The 20,110-nt window shown below is 39.1% G+C and overlaps 1 protein-coding gene across 6 annotated transcripts in view; it reads right to left on the minus strand.

Moving 5' to 3' along the window:
• ANKRD44 (ankyrin repeat domain 44) overlaps positions 1-20,110 on the minus strand; it is a 293,435-nt gene that overhangs the window by 263,844 nt on the left and 9,481 nt on the right. The gene's annotated exons all lie outside the window — the stretch shown is intronic.

The raw sequence follows: 20,110 nt of genomic DNA on the forward strand, positions 1-20,110 counted from the left end.
AAATACTTCTTAATTCAAACTAATTTATTATAATAGCAAATATCTGAATTATTGTCTTCTAATGTAGCTGTGCACATATTGAAATATAAGCTATTTTATTATAAATTATTTTCATCTTATTTCTCCTTTATCTTACAGTTAGAGTCTTATTATTATTTTTTTTAATATTGTGTGTGAGGTCTATTATCTTTGAATTTCATTTCAGGAAGTAAAAGGGATGTCATAAAATATTTAAAAGGGAATGTTGGGTTTGATAGAATTCTTTTTTTTTAACTTTTATTTATTTAAGTGTGTTTTTCCAGGACCCATCAGCTCCAAGTCAAGTAGTTGTTTCAATCTAGTTGTGGAGGGCGCAGCTCACAGTGGCCCATGTGGGGATCGAACTGGCAACCTTGTTAAGAGCACCACGCTCTAACCAACTGAGCTAACCAGCCTCCCCAATAGAAGGTTCCTAGGTTCCAATCCAGACTCACCAGATGTTCTCTGGGGGCTAGAACCCAGGAATCTGTATTTTTTCAAATCTCACAGGTGATTCTGATGCTCATCCAGGCTTGGTATTTACAGACATGGAGGAGAGAGGGTGCACCAAGCCATCACCTAGCCTGGAGGTGCTCACAGTCTAAAAGGGGACACACAATGTCAAATGCCGGAAAGCAACACCAACCAAGTGCTATGGGAATTCAAGAAAGGCAGAAGCTTGCCTGGGGACGGTCTCTTGAAGAGGGTGCATTGGAGTGGGGATCTGAAAAACAGTAAGAGCAGAGCGTCATCTCGGAAGAATGCAGAAGCCTTTACATACATTGCCTCCATCAGAACTCACGGCTGCCCTCTGGGGTAAAGACCATTCCTGTCAGGTCTCTCAGAAGATACTGAGGCCTAGAGATGTCAAGTAATTTACGGTTTCAAACTCAGGTCTTGCAGCCTCGGAGGACAGTGCTGAACCACCTAGCTAACACTCAAGACCTGGCCAGAAGAACAGGGTGTTGGGAGTGGGTATGGGAGAGAGCCCAGGGGGGTTCAAAAAGTATGATTTCTATCCAAAGCTGCATTTCCATCTTCCTATTCACTTTGTCAGCAACATTCAGGACGACAACAGGAAACCAACCAATGAGGGATTCTGAGCATACGTATCATCATTCACATATGGCTAGAAAGACTCTAGGATGAGAACACACATTCAGGAGTCACTAATACTAATGAGCTACCAATCATAGAAAAGTAACTTAATTGAGGCAACAGCAAAATGAAAGGAGGCTTGGAATTGGGAGCTCTCATTGCTTCCACTGATCCAGCAAGAGCACAGTGCAGCTTCTGCTTAATCAATTCTCGCCTAATCAGAGAGCCATCTTAATGCTGTCTCCCAGAGCAGCAAATTAGCCTAATAGACAGTGAGTGACTGCAGCAATTGGAGGGGCTGGTGGGGAAGGTAGGGATGGAAACAGTCTTGGAGGAAAAGCAATTGACTAGTGCTAAGGGGTTAAGTGGTGTTTAACTAGGTGTTAAATTGCAAAGTGCTAAGTTTCTCCATTCTAATACAGAAATTGTCAACAATGAATAGAAATGAAGATGAAATGCATCAGATTCTGTTTTTATTCTGAGTTCTAGATGTGCATTCAGGTAGATGCAAAATTCATTTTTATCACTACAAAGAGAAAGATCAAGGCTCTTCGTAAGCCATCTGTTGTGTGATAAGTGTATCTCAACCTCAGACAGTCAGAATTTATCATGCATCAGAATGGGGGGGGGGGGCTTGTTAAAATATAGACGGCTGGGCCCACCCCCAGTGTTTCCAACTCAGACCCTTGGGTGGGACCCTAACATTTACATTTCAAACAGCCAGAGAGTGAATTGATCTCAGCAAGCAATGGAAGATACCCTAATCACACAGGGAATCTTCCGTATATTCTTTAAACCAGTGATTTGTCATCTCATTTAAGAATAAGGAGCACATAACTATAAGCAATCTTGTAATGGCTGCCATATGTCCATGGAGATTGGGAACAAAATGACAAGGGTAAAAGAGGAGGCCTGCACTTTCCACAGATGTGAAATGAGATTGGCTAATCAAAGAAGAAGTCAGAATACTGTGTATGTCACAGGGGACAAGAAGTCCCAGGACCAGGGACAGCTGAGTGGCTACTTCTCTGTCTACAGAACCCTAAAGAAAATTCACTAATTTTACATTGCTCCTTCCCTCTGTCAACCTATGTTCTTACTATGACTGATAACTCCGGGGTCCACAGTTTGAAAAGAACCAGCCTTCTGCAATGAATGAAATCTTGCTTTGCCTACCCACATTTAGCACCCTTTAGCAACCAGTCAAAATCAAACTTCAGGTTTCTTTTGGACCAGCCTTACACTGACCTAGCAGAGGAGATACAGGTGAGATGGGACCAATCATTTCATGCATTATTGTCTTGTGGATAATGAGAATTTCTTCTGCTAAGCAGGAACAAGACAAATAACTATGTATTACACCCCATACCCACACTCCTCAACTTCCAGGTATCAAAGCACTGCTTTGTGGCCCGGGTTTTATTAACTGCAAAGACCAAAACTCCCCTCTGCCCACCCTCTCTTCCCCTCTATGCATTTCCCTTCCCTCAGGGACCACATATGGGTCAACAGCAAGCAAGTGCCTCCAATCTCTGAGGCAGGGACCTTTGGCTTTGGTAACATTTGGAGCAGAAACAGGTGGTGTGGTCTGAAGCAAACACTCAAAAGAAGAAAATACCAAAAACTCAGAAGAATCCCTCCACATGGAATTCTCATTTGCATTTCGTGCAGTCAGCGGTTCTCCAGTTCCTCCCCCCCCTTCAAAGATTAGGCTCTCATCGAGAGCGTTGTGAGTGGGTCAGACTGAGAGGGTTTTTTTCTTATGATTTCAGGCTGGATAATATTTCATAACCACATGATTGCAGGGCCGCACTTGGCAGTGCTGTATTTAAGAGTTGATCACATATCCATCATTCAGCCCACATTTCAAAGCCTGATAAAATATTGCCCCCGTGGATTTAAGAGAAGCTGGTGATCAAACATTTCCCTCTCCTAACTAACAAGACTGTGGTGGTCAGTTCCTAACAATGCCAGAGGCTGCCTGTGCCCCATAAAGTTGCACCTCTAACAGAAAATGGCTTGTAAAACAGTATCACACAGTCCCCACAATAAGTAAGACATTAGGTTTCTACATCATGGTTAGATTATTTGTCCTAAAACATTACTTCGAATACATCACAACCCCTGATCAAAAGTCTCCCAGGGCTCCCCACAGAACCCAAACTCTTTAGCGGTTTTTCAGGGGCCTCCAACAAACCAGTGCTGCCCGCTCTCTCCTCTCATCTCCCACAGCTGCCTGTGCAAACTGCTTCCATCACTGCTCCTGGAAACCCTGCACAGAGCTTCCTTTTTCCTATTTGCTTTGCTGACCTCTGCCCCAAATGCCCCCTTCCTCCTTCTTCCCAGTTTGTCCAACTCCTACCATGAGGCATTTCAAAATCAGCTCAAATTACATATCCTCGACAAAGCCTCTTTTCAGGAAACTTCCTGCTCTGGATGCTTTCTCTCCCCAGAGTTGCCATGATAGCGATCTCTGGCACTGTACATGGACGGCCCTGCACATGGACGGCCCTGCACATGGACGGCCCTGCATTGTGGCTTATTTCTTCCCATATGCCCGACTCCACCCCAGTTGGACTGTGAAGCTCCTGGGTACAGCGTCTCATACTGGTTTCCCCAGGATCTCACCTGTTCCCCCGCCACAGTGCATGCTTATGAAAGGTTTGCTGGCATCATTCTTCTGCAATCACCACCACTATAAGAATGTGGTCTTCCCTGGGACTTAGGGTTTATGAGCTATTTTTGTCTTTAAACTACCTTATTTCTTTTCCTTACTGTCCAATCATTGCCCCTTTTTTTAGCACAAGTATGTGACAGGACTGCCAATTCACTCTGTCCCTAAGGCTATCGAACAGTTTAATGAGTGTTTAACAGAAGAACTGTAAGAGGTGATGCTAAGTCGGAAAATCACCCTGGGTCCCACAGGGCCATCTGCAGTCCACAGACAGAAAACAGGCAACTGGGAGGAAGAGATTAACATACAAAAAAAGGGGGGCTATGGCTCCTCTCCACCTAGGTCGGCAATCCCTCTAAGAAACAAAAAAGAAAGCATCTGGATAAAACGTGGGCAAATATTGCTGAGATCAGAAAACTGTGCTCGTAACAAAAGCACAAAGGGTTTGTAAATGGCAGCTTTTGCTCCCCACCCCCAAATCACAAAAGTTCAACGAGAAAACTAGCAGTTTTCAGTCAGCACATCTGTTTTCAGTTACCTGTGCCTGAACCACAAACTTAGAGAGATGGAGAGACTTCGAGCTGACTCCAGGGTTTTAGGATTCTCAGGGCAGTGTGGAAGCCTTGAGCAACCGCCGTGCAATATTCATGGTCTTGGTAGGGCCTTGGGGATGAAATTTTGGTGGACTAGAAACTATGCTACGAACTTGACTGCTGAAAAAGTAAAAGCTGCCAACAGGTATCATTGTCACTTGATAAACACAGCTACCATTGTTAGTTAATCACTAACTGACAGATTAATTTACCAATTAATAGTCACATGCCAGCAATCAATTCCCAACATATTTAGCCTTTTTTCCCATTGTCTATCTTGCTACTGTCTCCCTACACCTCTCCAGTTATGATTTTGTTTTATTTTACTGAAAAAAATATCTTTGACCACTAGAATGTTTTTAAATTCTTAAGTCGTGGTTCTGTTCACAATATTGTCTCTCTAGGCTCATACGAGTTCCAAGAATAATATTGTCTTCCTTTCAGTGAATTGGGGATACAGTGTACTGTCCACAGATAGATGCTGCCAAAGCGGGAAAGAGGGTAATTAACACTGTTTTTTCCTTCTACAAAACGCTTCCACATCTGGTGCTGAGTTAAGTCACAGAATATGTGCTGATATCACTGAGCTACTCGGAAACAATGCAGTCCTGGATATCCCTCCACATCAAAATCCGAACCGGTCCCTTATCAAACATTACTCTGATCTGCTCAAGCCTGATACAGAGCCCAAGCTTTACCTTCTCCCTTTATTGCTCCTTGATTGCTGTAAAAATGATTGCAAGAGAGAAATGTAATTTTTAAAATCCACTTTGGTAACAACAGAGATCCCGATAACTTCAGCACTACATTAAACTTTTTTAAGAAAGCTTTGCCATAAATTATTAAAATATACACTTATTTGATCATTATTGTCATCTCGATACCTTCTAATTTGTTGCACTTTCAATAGTTGGGTTTCTAATTAAGAATACAATTATTCTGTGAGGGAAACAAATACTATACTTATAAAGATACATCATGTTAGCAATTGTTTCACTATTAATTTTTTACTTGAATTGCTTTATATGGAAACATGGAGATTAACACTGAAATTTCAGTAGAACAGGTATTGAAAGATGTATCCAGGAGCTCTGCCCAGAGTCTAGCATCAAATTTTACAAGACTCAATAAATATTTATTGGTGGAAAAATGAACTGTATTCCATTTTGTTTGTTCCTGGGGGAATCATCATAATGGGCCTTTTTAATTTAACAGGCCTCACTGTAAGAAAATTTAACTAGTACAGTTTGTTGTCACTTGGGCTGTAACAAAGAAGGGCAACCAAGTTCTGAGACAAAGGTCATCAATTTCTCTCACTTGTCTCCATGTTCGGGCAAGAGAAATTAATCTCTCCTGTGAATAGAGAATAATTTAAGTGAGGATTAGAAATTTACACCACAAAAACACTTCTATGAAAGTATTCCTATGATATTTCCTGCTCTAAAAAAATATCTACAAGTGACTTTTCTAAATGAATTATAAAATAAATGTTTATAAACAAACATTGAACACCACTAGTTAATTTGCAAATTAATAATCTGGAAGCTGCTATATTTTTAATTCACAAAAGTAAAGTCCTATAGTGTATTCTCTGCCTACAAAAGTAGGTGGTCCTTTCACTAATTATCCCTCTGGCTTCTCTTCTCACTTGGAGAAACCCCATGTCCATGGTTTTAACCACCATCTATATCAATTATTGCTCATTCCCTTTCAGATAGTTCATTTTTACCCTCCCTAAAAGTCAAAAAGGTAAAAAGCTGGGTTCACTCCCTTTCCTCCCAACCTCCTAAAATTCCAAGCATCGTACTTCCTCTCTGTTTTACCTCTCAACATCCCATGGCGGCCCTCAGAACCGCCATGCATTCCCAGGGCCTCATCATACCACATCGAAACCACTTCAACTCTAGCTAGAACTCCTTAAATGAAACTACCTATATCCAAATGCCAGACTCATCCTCAAACTCTTAAACATACACTGCCACACACCCCATAAGCCTATTACCATAAACGGCTAAGTTTAGCATTCAAGACACACACACACACACACACACACACACACACCATCAGCAACTGCCCCTCACCAGATTCTTCTGTCTTCCTTTTCTAATCCCTCCAAATAAAAAAATGTGATTGGAAAACACAGTAGACATTGTAATTCCCGTATTTGTATCCAAATCATTTTATATGGTTTTAGACAGAACAGTGATTTATAATACCAGTAAGTCTCATAATACATAAAGTTTACTGTGGATTTAAACAAGATTTAAACTTTCCGTCCTCTGCTAGGAAGAAAATGAGGGAAAGTTATAAGCAAGAAAGTAGCAGGTTCAAATTTCCAGGAGGCTTTTAGAGTAATATATACATTTTAAATTCCAAGGAAAAGAAAATTTGCCTGCACCTTTAATAGAGGAAATACCAGTAAACTACACCCCATTACATTATCCCTCAAAATACAGTGAGCAAGTTAACTACATCATTTCCTCATTTTCCAAACACATCTGCTGCTAGATTCATCAAAAGAGGTACTTTACATCCTATTGCTGGTTTTATTTTGTATTGTTTTGTTTTTTAATTTTTATTGGGGAACAGTGTGTTTCTCCAGGGCCCATCAGCTCCAAGTTGTCCTTCAATCTAGTTGTGGAGGGCGCAGCTCAGCTCCAAGTCCAGTCGCCGTTTTCAATCTTAGTTGCAGGCGGCGCAGCTCACCATCCCATGTGGGAATTGAACCGGCAATTGAGGGCTCGAGCTCTAACCAACTGAGCCATCGGCAGCCCCCTATTGCTGGTTTTGACATTAACAACTTCAAAAGAAATTTGATATGAAGTATCTAGTGGTTGGTGCTTTATACAGGGGTGACAATGGTTTTCTAGTTTTAAGTAAGTTTTCTTCCTCACCAAGAGGAAGAAAATAATAGAAAGTTAAACAACTATTTCCCAAAAAGGTCCAGAACATTGTCCCTTTGGCTAGATTGAGAGGTATAGGGAAACTAAAACTAGAATCCTTTAATAGAATTTACAATATTGAAGTATCTTTTTTTTTTCTGGAAAAAACAAAGCATCAGTCCTCATATGAACAAGAATATAACAAGTTCATCTGGTATAAGATCATCTCCCAAAGTACCTCCAAAGATGGACAGACATCTCTATCTAGTGACATTAAGAGATGGACTCACTTGAGTGAAATTCATTTGCCAGCAACATCAAAGAACTGCAGAAGGAGAATGAACAAGGGTCCCTCATGCCTCCAGCAAGCTAACATTATTTCTCTGAGTTGTCCCTACATTTTGGTCTAGAGGTTTCCAACTATCATCCGTCAGGAAATCCATGTTTTATGACCAGGTCCAAGTTGCCTCACCATGAAAATCAAAATGATGGAGTGAGTCCTTTTCCCAAGTCTGAGAAGGAAAATAAATTATACATATATGGCATTTACTCTTTTGTCAATTTCCCATTAATTTCTTTAAACCTTTGCTCCTACCACCACATGTTCTAACAAGAAATTAAGGTAACACATAGTCAAAAACTATGTGTGTGTGTTTAAAAAAAATTCTAGAAAGACGACTCCTTAAACAATTTTAAGGGCCGGCCCGGTGGCTCAGGTGGTTGGAGCTCCATGCTCCTAACTCAGAAGGCTGCCAGTTCAATTCTCACATGGCCACTGGGCTCTCAACCACAAGGTTCCCGGTTCAACTCCTCAAGTCCCGCAAGGGATGGTGGGCTCTGCTCCCTGCAACTAAGATTGAACAGGGCGCCTTGAGATGAACTGCCTCCCGGATGACTCAGTTGGTTGGAGCACTGGCTCTAGTTGCCAGTTCAATTCCTCAAGTCCCACAAGGGATGGTGGGCTGTGCCCCCTGCAACTAGCAATGGCAGCTGGACCTGGACCTGAGCTGCGCCCTCCACAACTAAGACTGAAACGGCACCCTCTACAACTAAGATTGAAAGGACAACAGCTTGACTTGGGAAAAAAGTCCTGGAAGTACACACTGTTCCCCAATAAAAAGTCCTGTTCCCCTAAAAAAAATTTTAATTTTTAAATTTTAAGATTGCACTACATACCTAGTTAAGCATGGCCTTTTTCACATGAGAGAAGTCGTGGTATTCCACTTTTGTGGCACTCTAAGCAATAGTACCTCGAGGCTAACCCAGGAGCTTTATCCCTGAGCGAGTCTGAGTATCCCCCACCAGACTCTAACCAAATCCTTCAGCCTACCTACATCACACTCTGCAGGAAGTGATGAAAAGTTAGGGTGTTTGAGTTACACAGGCCTGTGGCCCCTGGTGAGTCACACTGTCTATCAACAAGTGTCACAAACCCTCCTGTTGCAGGAATGTGGCTAGGAGTATGGCGGACAAGAGTTAGTCGATGGAGCATGTCTGATGCCTTAAAATGCTGCCTGTGGCATCGAGTTTTCACCTGTTCCTCTTCTGGGATGTGATTCATAGACAGCATCCTGCCTGTGATGAAGCAACTGGAAGCAAACAGGTTCGAAGTGCGGGAAGCCCCGGGTTACAACAACTTGCCAAACAATTGGAAATATTCTAGCTGGATGTTGGAGCTTTAATGTTTGGCTGTAATGGAGTAATGACTCTCACTCCTTTCTCATAAACATGCTAAGTAGATTTTTACTTTCTCAAGAAGCTAAATCCTTCTGTGGCTTTATGACTGATTTCTATAACCAACAGCCTCTTAAGCTATTACCAGCCTAGTGTCACAGCCCCAAAGACTTGGCCTATTTGTCAGCCTTGGGCATACCCCCATCACAAATTCCTGCAAAATAAACCCTGGTTAAACAGATTACAGAAAAAGGAAAAGGAAGAAAACACAAAACCCTATGTGTGGCTGACACAGAATCCTAAAGAAATCAATAAAATGATATAGTATCAGATTCTGGGGGTTGGGGAGGAAGAGAGAGAGATTTCAGTGTAGTCATCTCTGAATACCCTGTGACAAAAATCAAGGCTGCCAGTTTTACCACTGAGAATTAGTGTAAGTAATTCAGCCATTTCATCTCCCACACAAAATGCCTGAGCCTCAGAGCTAACTCTGGGTGAGTTTAATAGCATTACCACCCCAGTTTATAAAGTAAAGGAGCAAGCTGGCCAGTTTGGCACAAGAAAGAGAACACTTCCATTTGGCCATTGCAGCTGGTTAGCTACATACCATGTTTCCCTGAAAATAAGACCTAGCCAGACAATCAGCTCTAATGTGTCATTTAAAGCAAAAATTAATAAAAGACCTGGTAATATATTATATTATATTATATTATATTATATTATATTATATTACATCCAGTATTATATTATATATTATATTTGTATTATATTATATTGTATCATATCATATCATATCATATCATATCTGGTCTTATTTATATTATATAAGACCCTGTATTATATTATATTACATTATATTATTTAAGACCTGGTCTTATATTATACTAATATCATATCATACCCGGTCTTACATTATACAAGACCCAGTCTTATATTACATTATATAAGATCTGATCTTATATTATAGTAAAACAAGACCGGGTCTTATATGAATTTTTGCTCCGAAAGATGCATTAGAGCTGATTGTCCGGCTAGGTCTTATTTTCGGAGAAACACGGTAGTCGTTTGCTGCTCTATAAGAGTTCTCCATGACACTATTACAACAGTACATTATCCTTTCCAATCATCTTTTACCTCAATAGATTCCAGGTCCACCTTGCAATAAAATTTAGCATATTTCTATTTAATACTAGTTCACTCAACTTGAAAGCAATCTCTTTTTATAATCCAAAGATGTCCCTAAACGCTATCAAAATGGCAACCAGTGTTGACCTAAGAATTCTTTAAGGAATTCCTAAGGACAGAAAGAATTTCTTTCTACTTCCTCCATCTTGTTTTTTTTTTTTTTTAATGTTTCTCTTTATTTCTCCCAGAAATATTTAACTTGATTTAAAGCAATGCAAAGTACTCTTTTGCTTATGAAGTCAAATGAGTTGGTTTCTATTCAAAACAGTTGAAAAAATACGTAACTTTGGTAAGGATGAAAAAGACCACAGAATGGAAAATCTCTAAGATCCCTTAAAGTTCCAAAATTCCTTTATCCTATTATGTGCTTTTAAAAAACATCTATACAGCTAAATGACATTCTGGAAAAGGCAAAACTATGGAAACAATAAAAAAGATCAGTGGTTGCCAGGGATTGGGAAGAGGGAAGGATGAATAGGGAGAGCACAGAGGAATTTTATGGCCGTGAAACTATTCTGTATGATACTATCGTAGTGGGTACGTGTCATTAAATATTTGTTCAAACCCACGGAATGTACAACATCAAGAGTAAACTCTAATGTAAACTATGGATTTTGGATAATAATGACATGTCAGTGTAGGTTCATGGACTGTAACAAATGTACCACTCAGGTTCCAGATGTCAAGAGTGGGGCGAGGGGACAGGTAGTACAAGGGAACTCTCCTTTTTTTTTCAGTTTTGCTGTGAACCTAAAACTGCTCTAAAAAATAAAACCTGGTTTCTAAAAAAAGAATTTATAGTAGTATATGCCCTAGATACCCAACTGAAAAGAAAAATGGGTAAAATAGTTGAGGAAGAGGTTAAATCTCTTGCAGCCCGGAAAGGAAAATATAAGAGAAAGCTGCTGTGCTGTAGAGCCTGCCTGATGACATCACAGAATACTTGGCAGTGAGGATGCATGTTTCTGTTTGGTCTAGAGATGAGCGAGAAAGGAACCAGCAACACTAACTCATCAGATACCAGCATTCTCTTTAAGAAGCATTTTTGATGCTGTTAAAATTCTGCACAGAAAAGCCAAGCAAATCCATTCAGCATACACATACAAATATACATCATTTTGGAATTCATATCGAGGTACTACACCTCAGTTTTTGTCAAGTACCCAGATATAACATCTATTTTCAATTTAAGAAATCAGGGGATGTGTTTGCTCATTTGTTCACTCAGAATTGACAAACAAACCAAAGTAGCCATCAGACGTATTCCCTCGCGCAACTGGTTTGTGAAAAATCAGTTACAAAAGCAGGATCTGGGTCTTTAAATATGAAAGAATGGCTTTCAAATACATCAAATTCTAATCAATTTTAAAATCTAATGACAAACACCATTACTCACATCCTGCTATTAGTCAATCAACTACACAGAGCGGAACACAAGGCTGGGGGCAGGGGAGGCACACAGAGATCTGATTCAACATATCTAAAGGACATCTTCGTGGGCATCAAATAAGGTTTCAAATGTTGGAGAGACAAGTTGTCCAAACATTCACATATACACATTGTCATCAAGGATCTACTTACTAGAATTGTCCTACAGAAACACAGACACCATGAAAGAAATGTTATTTGGGTTAAAATATTTTAAGTGAGAATACATGTAAAGACTTATTAAAATTCCCTCCACCTCACCTTCAAAAGTTAAAGTTTTAACTTATTAACATATTATTAACATATTTAACATATTAGCCTGGTTTTTCAAAATTGCAAGCACAGGCTTTCCACAGCAATCTGTACTGCCTATGAGAGTTGACTAATGTGTCTGTCATTCACACTTGAGGGGACCCAGTGACCCATACTTAGCCAACTGATGGGACTCCAGGGGGCAGAGTAATGAAGGCTGCCTCCCATGATGACATCAGCTCTTCCAGGGTTGCCTCCCTAGAGTGGTGGGCTTCATGCTAGGAGCCTCGTACCCGTGGAGCACATGAAGACTTTGTAAGAGGTTCGTAGGCACAGATTGTTTTATGGGTATCTCATTCCAGCTCTTCAGCTTCCATATGCATACATTCATAACGAGCCTGTGGTTGGCTGAATCACACTGCTACTTTTTTCACCTTCCCTCTTCTCAATCTTCCTTCTCTCAACTTGACAAAAGGTAGACTTACCTCTCTCACCCATTCTGATTTTGGCTGAGGGAATTACCCCCAAGGTGTGAACAAGGAGATTCAAAATACTGCTGTTCAGAACTTCCTTACTTAACCCCCTGTATCATCCCAGCAAAATGTTACTTTCTCCATACATAACATGAACTATTTTAAAAAAGAAAGCTTTATCAAGAAACATTTCAAATAAGATTGTTTTACTTTGCACATTTTATTAACAATTTATCCAACTGTATAATATATATGTTTTGATAAACTGTTGAGAATTGCTATCAAGATAAACACAATCCAGAAATTTAACTCCTATACCTTAGGATCAGACTTTTATTACAAAATATCATAGGATAATTGGTTGTTTCTTTTTTTAATGTATTACATTTGGATAAAATTCTGTATGAAGGATAAGTTCAAAGAAAAAAGAAACAATGTAAAATTTCCAACTTTTAAAGAAATGGTTATTCGTGTACTTATTAAGTGATGGGGGGCATAATAGTGTTAAATTCCATTCAATACATTTTAAACAGTGATACAACTTTTTCATTTTAAAAGTCTATTAATATTTACATTATACCAGGAATTACTAACTATATGATGGAAAACTTTTGAGGTCAACCTAAAAAATGTGCAAGGGGATACATAGTTGTGAAAGTCTTCTGGAGGTGTTAGTTGGGAATAAAAATGTTGCAGAACAGCTCATGAGCATCATGAGATGGCCTGGCTTGGCCCTCCCTTCTGTTCACCCAGGATCAGTGGTGGAATCATATTCTTCTTCCTTCGGGCCTTTTGGGACCAAGCTAGATACTTTAATCCAAGAATCCACATTTACAGTGATTTCCTGTGCAAATCTTTAAAGAGCTGTCCCAGTTAAAGCCTATCTAAAATCTTGCAAATACAAAAAAAAAAAAAAAAAAAGATAATCAAATTGTTTCCTCCCAAACTAGTTCCTAGACTGAGGGAGGTGGAAGGCTGTTTCAGATTTGTTCATGTCACGACATACTGAGCTATCAGTCATACAATTCTTGATTATACATAGGTACAAAATTAAACAAATTCATCAAAAAACTTATGGCAATATTTTTTTTGGTGGCAATATTTTTTGGTGGCAATATTTTCCACCACCAATCCTTTTACTAGGGCTATTTATGTAACAAAAATTAATCACGTCCTCTCCTTCCTGTCTTCAAAGATTCTAGGAGGAGGAGAGAAGATAAATAGTAAGAAACTGGGAAGGATGGTGAAGAAGGAGAAAACACAGCAGCAGAAACTGGCACTGGATCATTCATTAATTCAACAGTTATTGCTATCCCACCCTCAGGTTCACCAGAGCCCTGCAGACTAAAAAGTGGGGGTGCCACCATATTCCCCCTGAAGTGAAGAGAAAATAAATGGCTTAGCTCCAACCTTCCCAAGCCACACTAATCAAGGGGCTAAAAAGGGATTAAAATCAGAAGTGAGAGGCTCGACAAAGAAACTCACTCCCTTCCATGTAAGAAAGAAAATGAAAGTGCTCATTAAATACATCCTCATTTAGACTTGTCTAAAGATTAGGCAGCTCTGTGACAAATGTTTCCTTCAGATGGCAATTCCAGATACTTCTGGTGAAATTCTAAAAAAAGAAAACAAAGCACGTGGTGGAGGTGTTCGGAGGCTGAGGGCGTGGGAAAGCCTTAGTATTTCAGCACTATTACCAGTTACAAGTGTTTTCAAACAAGAATGAAGTTCCACATCTTCTGTACATGTATCACAAAGTTCTTCACCCAAAGAGGAACCGTGAGGCAATATGCCTTGGCCCTGTACACAATGGGCTCCCTCTTCTAGAGCAACTTTAAAGTGGGTGATACATTCTAATCTGGATAATGCAGATAATAGGAAACTACAACCACATAATTACCCAAGCAGCAGACTTCACTATTCTATCACAGGGTGTTTATATACTGTTTCAAGCTATATCCTAAAGATAACTGTAGAAGTGACATGTGACTTTACAAGTGCTGTTTAAGAACAGGTCAGGCAAATGAAACGCACCGCAGACTGAACCAGGAAAGACAAGGGCTCCACCCCCACTACGAGTCAGCACACCAAGTAACAACCACTGGCCTCAGTTTTTCCCTCTGAGGGATTCTAGTGTTTGCCTCCTGTCTCCCTCAGATAATTTGTGACCTTGTTCTGAAAACGTTGGAGGATTTCAGAGACCTGAGTTACTGAGTCACTGTCAATGTTTTCTAAAGTTATACACTACCTCCACTTCTTGACAAATCTCCTTCATCAGTATCTTCAGTCTTAATTTTTTCTGTCTGGAAGATCAGAAGGAAAAAAATGAAGCTAACTTTTAGAGGAATGATGACATGTGATGACTGACCTCTCTCCTGCCCCTCACTAACCAGTTCAAGTTGCCCACCTTCTTCCAAGATCAAAAGGCACTCAGGGCCTAAAAGGAGTTTTAGAATAACTCAAATGACTCTGAAAGTGCAAGAGAGGGAGGCTGATTCTTTCTTTATAATTACAATGACGGGAACACTGGATACTACGCACACATACACACACACACATACACATACACACACACACACCCAAAATCATAACTCACACAGAAATGACCAGAGTTGGCTTCAGAGAGAACTTTCTAGAATAAGAAGAAACATTAGCTAAATAGACACTATTGATATTTACTTTTAACTTTATAATTTCCATTTGTAATAATTAAGTGTATCCTTAAAATGTATTTTAAATTGGCTCTCTATAAAATTAAAGCCATTTCCATCCCCATATTAATCTAGAATCTCTACTCAAAGAAACTAAAAATAGCATTTTTAGCACACATGGGAAATGGAAAATATTAAGATTTCTGTTTTACTCTGAAATATAAGAGGTAAAGAATCTCCTCCCCCATCTTGGCTCTTTGAGAGCATCAAAAGTACATTTTAATTGTTTCTGAGTCCACATCTGGAGTTTAAAAATCCAGTTTAAAAGGCAAATGATTTAAAATATAAACATATGGCTTCCTTCTCTACAGCGATTCCTAGAGGGAAGGAAAAGTCTGATTACTAACAAACTATTGTTTTAAAAAGATTTTTTTTTTTTAATTAAAAGCATACCGTGAAATCTAACTAAGCTTCTACTTTCTCCTGGAGAAAATAATAAAGTAAGAATTCCCATCTTAATCTAATTAAATCTAGATTAAAGTGCAGTTTAGGTAATTCTAAGGCTGTAAGTGTGTAGCACTCGATTTCTGCAGAATATGGTCCCAAGCCTGTGCTCAGGTTAGGGCAGAGGGCAGCAAACGTTTTCCGTAAAGAGCCAGAGTAAGTATTTTCGGCTCTGAGGGCCATATAGGCTCTGTCGCAACTACTCAACTCTCGTGGCCCAAAAGCAGCCACAGACATTACATAAACAAATGAGGGAGGCTGTGTACTGATACAATTTTATTTATCAACCCTGAAATTTGCATTTCAGATAATTTTCATGAACTTCAAAACATTATTCTTTTTATCTTTTTCAACCATTTAAAAATGTAAAAACTAAAAAGAAAACAAACGAGAAAAACAATTTTAAAAAATGTAAAAACTATTCTTAGCTCACAGGCCATATAAAACCAGGGAGAGGGTTGGATTTGGCCTGTGGACCGTGGTCTGCCATCCTCTGGATTAGAGCCACAGAAAACTGGCATAGCTGCAAGCTCATCTAAGCCAATGTCCTCATTTCTTAGAGAAAACTGAGGCCCAGAGAGATGTACTGACAGGCAGGGTCTCAGAGCCAATTCATGGCAGAAATGGAGGTAAGAATTAGATCTCTGGAAAGGCTAATTGAAAATGTAAAGTAGTGATGAAGAAATGTCCTTCTTGAGTTCAATTCACAAGGATAGGCAGGGTGCGCTTAAAATCAGAGATATCACAGTAAACTAGTTACTAGTTTAGGAAACTAATTACCAGTACCTGGGAAACTAGCTACTAGAAGCCTCCAAAACCTGCCTTCCAATGCTATAAAATAATTTATTATCTGCTGGTCACTACACTGATTCTGAAGGTTCTGTATCAGCAGCAAGGGGACCCACAGATAACACATCAGCCTGATTCTTTCCAGCCTTCTAAGTACAGAGCCTTGGTCATTTCTTTTGCACCTTAAGTAACAAACTCTACCTTGGTTCTTCCAATCCTGGAACTCCACGAAATAAGTGCCAGAGTCATAGGGCTGAAGAACAGTTATCAGGGGCCCTCATGGTGGTTCAGGTGGTTAGAGCGCTGTGCTCCTAACACCAAGGTCGCAGGTTCAATTCCCACATGGGCCAGTGAGCTGCGCCCTCTACAGCTAAGATTGTAAACAAGGGCTCTCTCTGGAGCTGGGCTGCCGGCCGTGATCAATATTAAAAACTATTTTAAAGAACAGAGTCCAGCAGGGATGACCAATTCAGCTTAAAGTTCAAGAGCACTTCTAAGGAACCTCAGAAAGTAACATAGTCAACCTCACTCCCATTCCTAGTTCCTTCCCTCTTTTTTTAACATATGTTTCTCTCCTCCTATTTTGTTTCTTTATTCTACTCTGATTATGGGGACAGGGGGAGCGGGATACCGATTCTCATTTTCATTTTCCTGTGACCCTTTTTCTTTTGCCCTACACCTTAACTGGGTATAACCTCAAACTGAAATGCATTTTAGAATTAAAATTCACACACACGTATCCAACGATATTTAACTTACCTCCTCTTTCAATAGCATTCTATAGTTTAAAAAGAAAAAAAAGACTCCAAATTCAAGTGATTTTTTTTTCACAAACGATCCTTCATCTGACTTTTTTAACCACATTTTTTCAGAGAAATTTATGATATATATTCAAAGCTTGAAATTTTACACCAATATTTATCAGAAAGTCTGCCAAGATGATTTTTTCTGAAGATTGCTCTATCAACTATTTTGTTCTTACACACTTCCTAAAAAAGGCATGGTTTTATATACTTCTGTGAAGAGGAAGTGGCCTTCTTATAACTAATTTTCTGTTCTTTTAGACAACTTAAATCAAAAATGACTGCAAACGCCTTAGAATTTTTTCAACACACATTTATTATCTTAGATCTATCTAAACATAAGATTCTTCAGTCAAATAAACACAGTCAATTGATTTGTTAAAACTGAAATGAAAGAAAAATGACCCTCTTGAAGTTGTAGAACTCAAAATGCTACAATTTAAACCAAAGTATGGAAATTTCACACAAATATAAAACAAATAGAAACACCTTCTACCAATGTTATCTAAGTTAGAGAAGAAGAAGGCCAGATAAATCGGCATAAATTTAAAACAAAAAGAAATAATTAAAATCATATTCTCATAGAGCTGAAAATTATCCTAAAAAACTAGTAATCTCTTTAATTTGACAAATGAGGAACCAACTGGAGATTCAAGGACTATTTATTGAGTGCCTACCATGGGCCAATTGCTGTACAAAGACTTTTCTTTTTCCCAGTTAATTGTCACAACATCCCCAAAAAGCAAGTATTATTATACCCATTTTACAGTCAACGAAAGTTATGTCACAGGAAGACTGACAGAGCTAGTTAGAGCAGAGAAGTGACTATAACCCAGATCCCCAGACATCAACATCAATAGTTTCTTAACTATGCCTCACCAATGTAGTATTTTGGGAAATTGTTCAGTGAGATGCCACAATATTTTAAAACATTGTAAGAACAGAAATACAGTACCCTGGAAGCTTGATATAAGATTCCTTGCTAAAGAGCAGAGCTCCTCAAAAGATGATTTCTTTTTGGCTGCTAATGAAAGGAGCATTTGCAGCTAAATGTTACACTTGTCTCAAGGGTCCCAAGATGTATACTGAGGCTCCAAAGTACCTAAAACCTTAGTCACTTGGCTTCTACATTACCCGTGACAACATCATTTAGTCAAGTTGCAGTTGGCCATTTCTGAAGCTCACAGTTTATTCTGAAATCTGGACTCCATTGAGAAGAATATGCAAGTATTTTCACACTTGTAGGAATAAATGAAGATATTCCAGAATACTAAAGCAACACTGAAATCCGGGAGAGCAGCAACAAACACCCACTTCCTGTTCCGGTAAGAAGAGAGGCGTTGCAGCAAGCGTCATTAAAACTGAGACCTTGTAACTGCTTGCTGTCTTTAAAAACTACCCAGTTTAAACAGAAACATGGTCAAAAAGTTAATGTAACAGTGATTTTTGACAACTCTAATATGTGAATTCCCCTTAAATACCTTGCACTGAAATTTATTACATGATAGCCAAATCTAGGTGTTCCTAAAGGCATACAAGCTGTGACTTTAAGGCAGATGCTCAAACATCTGACTTATGAGGGTCACTTAAAGTAAATCAACAGACGGGTGAACCTCACAGCTAACTCAGACATGTATTTCCTTAGGCAACAAAAATAGCACAATTGCATGCTTTTCTGACAAATAATCAAAACAGATTCTAATAACTCTAGTGAAGATCTTCTGTCAAGTGTAAGTGGAGGCCTTAGAAGTGCCACAAAGAGAGTGGGAAGAAATAGAGAGAGAAATGGCTTCCAAAAAGACTGAGTCACTAAAATATTTAGGTGCCCTGGGCAAATGCTAAGGTTTAGTGGTTTTGTTTTTAGTTTGTTAAATAAGTACTCTCTTTTAAACATCACGATATTCATATTTTAAATCATCAAATACCCAGTCAGTAATCAAATGTCTATAACTGTCTCACAGAAGTGTGTTTTATTAAGTTTGTTTGAATCAGAATTCAAATCTACTCATTGCAATTAATTTTTAAGTGTTCTCATTTAATCTCTGTATCTTCCTTCCATCTTTTTCTTCCTGCTTTTTTTCTTTTGTTTTTCTTTCTTTTAAGAAATGGGATCATTTTTTTTCCTATAGATTCCCCATAGCCTGGAGTTTTAAAATATTTTATTTTAAAATTTTTTATAAGGTTAAAAACAGGTCATCTCCAGCCCTACTACATTATTCCATGAATACCGTGCACCGTGAAGATGATCCAGCCATTTTCAGCAGGATACATGTTTGTCCACAAAATGTGGCCATGACAAGTAATGCCTGCAACATTCTGTTCAAGTCGGGGGTGTTGTGAAGACAAAAGGACCCACAGGTAATCTCTTACTTTATGCTTCAATATGTTTTGGAACAAGGTGGGCTACAAATTAATTTTTAAAAGATCATGCCTATGAAAAAAAAGCGGAACCAATTTGTTTTGTCCAGAAACTCATTAATTGTTTTGTCCACAAACTCATTAATTTATATCTCCAGGAAAGGACATGTAGTACCTAACAGAAGAACTGAAGTGAGAAAGATTTGTTAATACACAAACATCTCTCCTACCAAGTTTGCATGTTGCATATTTCTTTTCTTTCCTTTTCTGCCTCCTAACATGAACTGTATGCTTCAGTAAATTGACAATCCTCAGGTCACCTGACAGGTACATGGCATGTCACTCACCTGGGATGCCTTCCACCTCCATCTGCTGCCTAAATCATTCCCTTCCTCAAGGATCAGTTGGACTCCATCCAACTCCCTAAAGCCTTTCTTAATAACTCTGCCCATCTCTGGACTCCTGTAGTCCAGTACCTATTCAGTACGCGAAAATGTCATCTAAACCGGCACTATTCCTGGTTTGAGAACTGTTTCATATGCCACGTGTATTCATTAAAGATTTGATGGGGGCCCTCCCCGAACAATGCATTCAATGTCCTCTCTAATAAGACCTTTAGCTCCATGAAGAAAAGGGCCCCTTATGACACTACGCCTATCTCAGGAGGCAGAAGCACAACAGCTAAGAACGTGCACCCTGGAGTCAGACCTACCCAGATGTAAATCCCA

This window comes from Rhinolophus hipposideros (genome assembly GCF_964194185.1).
Source record: "Rhinolophus hipposideros genome assembly, chromosome: 6".
NCBI lineage: Eukaryota > Metazoa > Chordata > Mammalia > Chiroptera > Rhinolophidae > Rhinolophus > Rhinolophus hipposideros.